A 4,358-nucleotide genomic window follows, 5' to 3' on the forward strand; every position below is an offset into this window, starting at 1 on the left:
TTATAAATATGCTCGTCGATGTATTATGTAACATCTTAATTTAATTTCTCAAATAAATAAAATTTCGCAAATAAGTGGGAATAAATAAAATTTTCACTCAATTAGTTCCCAACACATGGTTTCAATAAAATCTTTCAAAATAAGGATGAATTACAATTTGAATTAAGTAATTGCTTCAAGACTAATTCAAATACATCATAGTTTTCAAAAATATCTTTCTAAGTCCTATAGCAGTTTCATCCATCCCTTCACTAAGCCGGATGCTGATCGTCTTGGTCACTTGAAAAATAAATGTAAGGGTGAATACTCTACACTATCACACACACATATACAAGCATAGAGCCTCACCTTGCCCATTCCACACATTTTCTAACATAATTTAAATCACACATCAACAAATACAAGGTACTAATTCCATCATTCCATTTTCACAAACAAGCAGGTGCACTCACTGCACCATCAGACAATCATATACAACACCTACATGCGCTCACTGCATGCTAGTCACGCTCACTATGACACTGATGAATCCATATTTTTACTGATATTTTAGCATAATTCTAACACATTTGATAAGAAAAATATATGAAGAAAGCAGAAAAACTCAGAAAAAGAGAAGGAATTGAAGTTTTGTTTAAATTTGTAGTTATCTTAGCAATTATGGAATTTTTGCTTAGAAATTAAGTTTTTAATCTTGTTTTTGAAGGAATAAATTGAGCAAGGATCATGGAAATGGAGGCTTGAAGACAATGAAGAAGAAAGAAGCAAGTCTGGACTCCAAAAACACAAGACCAAGAAAGTGCAGACTGGGCGTGATCACTATTGTCAGTAAAAGTGATCACTCCAGAGTTCAAAGAAGAAGAAAGCTTGGGTGTTATCACTTCTGCTAGGAAAAGTGAGAGATCCTGTGAAGTCTCAGACTCAACATGTTGGGCGTTATCACTTTTATCAGTAAAAGTGAGCGTTCTAGAAAGGCAAATATCAGGAAAAGCTTTGCGTGATCACTATTATCAGCTAAAGTGAACGTTCCAGAGAGCCTTCAACCTGGCGAGCTGCGCGTAATCACTTTTATTCATAAGAGTGATCATGCGCAACCACTTGAGCTCTGCGTAGTCACTTTTATCAACAAGAGTGATAGTTCCAGAGAGCCTTCAATATCAGGAAAGTTACGCGTGGTCACTTTTTCTCATAAAAGTGTTAACGTGCAACCATAAACCTTCTGCGTGGCTACTATTTCTCATAAAAGTGATAACTTGCAAATCATGAAAATTCTATAAATAACAGAAACGTGTAGATTTTTCGTAGTTCAGTTTTATTTTCCATTTTATTTTCTGTTAGATCTCGTTGAGAGAGATTGAGAGAGAAGATTGGGGTCAAGTCTTGAAGCTTCCACAAAGAGAAATCGGATTGGAGCTTCTGGCTATTGCTATGCGAAACTGATTGTCAATTAACCAAGTTCTTGAATGTTCAGAGGCATAAGTGAATTAATACTGATATTCTTGTGAAGTAAATTCCTAACTATTCTTCATTCCTATCTCATCTTATTACACTCTATTTTTCTGCAAGTTCTTTGCTTTAATTACTTTGGTTACTGCTGTTATATGTTACAAATCTCATTCCAAAATTTGTATGGCTTAAATGGTTATAATTCTGTGAAGTGGTACTTGAAACCTAAATTCCCTATGGAGACGATATTTTGATCTTAAATTTACTCATCACTTGCTGCAATCCTAGTGCACTTGCTAGTGTTAGATTGCGAACAACAAGTTTTTGGCACCGTTGCCGGAGAATTTTGAATTTCAATATCATTAGTAGTAGAAAAGTAACTAGCTTGAGCATTTATTTTGTTGCTTTGCTTTCAAATTGCTTTCTGCATAATTTTACTGCACCTTGTGTAGTATTCTGCATAATATTGCTGTCTGCTGCATAGAGTTTTTACATCCTTTTTATCTGCATAAATTCAGTTTTCATTGTGCTTCATATTTGTAATTGCCATTCTGCATATTTTTACATGACTTTACAATTCTGCAACTGCTAGATTTAAGTTTTTATATGTTTTTATTGATAGATTTTGCATGATTTCTGTTGTGCATTTCTGAATATTGATTGTAGTCTAATTTTGTTTTAATCTAATTTCTATGTGCGTGGTAAAAACAAGAATAAATCAATTCTGGTCTTTGATCCTGACATAGACATAACTTTGAGAAGATTGAGAAAAGAGTCTAGAGCAGAAAAAGTCATAAGGAGTGATAGTGAATTAAAAGCTGTCAATTCTCCAGAATTTCAGAGTAATCCTAGAGTGAAAAGAACACCGACACCTTTGAGACAACCAAATCCAGCAATAGAAATGGCAGAGCAAAACAGAATTAGAACATTAGGGGACTATGTTATTCCTAACATGCAAGGTTTTAACTCTTCTATAATTAGGCCAATTATTCAAGCCAACCATGTTGAGATTAAACCTGCCCTACTACATTTAGTCCAACAGGATCAGTTTTCTGGAGGAAATTCTGATGATCCTAACTTACATATTTTAAATTTTCTGCAGCTATGTGGCACCATAAGAATGAATGGAGTTATTGAAGAAGCTATCAGATTGAGACTATTTCCTTTTTCCTTGAGAGATAGAGCAAAATGCTGGTTACAAGCTCAACCACAAGGAAGCATCACAACCTGGACAGAACTTATGAATAAGTTTCTAACTAAGTACTTCCCTCCATCCAAAGCTACTAAGTTGAGAGGAGAAATTACATCCTTTGTGCAGCAAGAAGGAGAATCATTGTATGAAGCTTGGGAAAGATACAAAGAATTACTTAGAAGGTGTCCACATCATTGTATCCCAGATTGGATGCAATTGGAAACTTTTTATAATGGAATGAATGCAGCAACAAGAACAATGGTTGATGCTGCTGCTGGAGGTTCATTAAATACAAAGTCCTTGGAAGAAGCTCAGAGAATTATTGAAATGATGGCATCTTCAATGTATCAGAATTCAAACTCAAGAAATCAAGGAAGAAACTCTGGTCATGAAGCTAAGGTTCTGGAAACTTTTCTTGCACATAATCAGCTACAAAATCAAATGTTTTCAGAACAATTAGCTGCCTTAACACAACAAATCAGCAATCTGTAAACAGGGAGTATGCCTACCAGTCAGCTAAGTTGTGATTTTTGTGGAGGAAACCATGTAAATGGTGCATGCGAGGCATCTACAAGTGAACCACAAGAGCAAGTGAATTATATGAATAATTTTCAGAGACAACAGCCATCATATCCCCCTGGATTTCAATTTTCGAATAATAGAACTCAGCAGTATTCTAATTGGAATAATCAATATTCTGCTGCAAAGAATTCTAACTCAAATTTGCCTTTTTCTAATGCAAAACCAGCAACACAACAGCCTTATTTTCAGAGGAATTCATCCACTCAACCTCAAGGAAATCAGAAATTTCCAAGCCTATGAATGAGAGGTTGACTGAGATGGAAGAAACTATGTTGCAATTCATGAAGGTGACTCAAACAAGTTTCAAGAACCAAGAAGCTTCCATGAAGAAACTAGAAACACAAATCAGACAATTAGCTGAACAACTATCCAACAGGGATGAAGGAAGATTTCCAAGCAATACAGTAATCAATCCTAAAGAGCAATGTCAAGCCATAACTACAAGGAGTGGAGCTGTGGTTACAAGTCCTAAACTAGCAGAAAAGAAAGTAAATGATGCAGCAGAGAGAAAAATTGAACAAGATCTGCAATAAGGAAATTTTAAGCTATTGAAGAAAGACCATTCCGAAGAAAAAATAGATGTTCTTATGAATTCTGAGAGGCAAACCAAAAAGCAACTCTTTGAGGAAGCTTGTAAGCCAATAGATCCAGAAAAATACAAGAGGCTACCCTATCCTCAAAGAGTCCAAAATCCTAAACAAGAGGAACAATTTGAAAGGTTTATGAATGTCTTTAAGAAATTACAAATTAACATTCCTTTTGCAGAAGCTTTGGAGCAAATGCCTTCATATGCAAAGTTTATGAAAGAACTACTTTCTAGAAAAAGGAAGCTAGAGCATGATAAAATAGTACCTTTGACAGAGGAGTGCAGTGCCATTCTCAAGAGAAAGCTTCCTCAAAAGCTGAAAGATCATGGATCATTTAGCATTCCTTGTGAAATAGGAAATTGCACTGTGAGAAGAGCATTGTGTGACTTGGGAGCAAGCATAAATCTGATGCCATTAGCTGTTCTGCAGAAACTTGGCATAGAGGAAGTGAAGCCCACCAACATTACACTGCAGCTAGCTGATAGATCATACACTTATCCATATGGAGTTGTTGAAGATTTATTAGTTAAAGTTGATAAGTTCATTTTTCC

General features: G+C 35.3%; 1 non-coding gene across 1 annotated transcript; it reads right to left on the bottom strand.

The window, feature by feature from the left end:
• Positions 1-2,731: 2,731 nt before the first annotated feature.
• LOC113873905 lies at positions 2,732-2,838 on the bottom strand. Its single transcript, XR_003505971.1, has one exon. It is a non-coding gene; the product is annotated as a small nucleolar RNA R71 (small nucleolar RNA).
• Between the last annotated feature and the right edge of the window lie 1,520 nt (positions 2,839-4,358).

The sequence above is a fragment of the Abrus precatorius genome, unplaced genomic scaffold (genome assembly GCF_003935025.1).
Source record: "Abrus precatorius isolate BTA unplaced genomic scaffold, Abrus_2018 Scaffold7, whole genome shotgun sequence".
Classification (NCBI taxonomy): Eukaryota; Viridiplantae; Streptophyta; class Magnoliopsida; order Fabales; family Fabaceae; genus Abrus; species Abrus precatorius.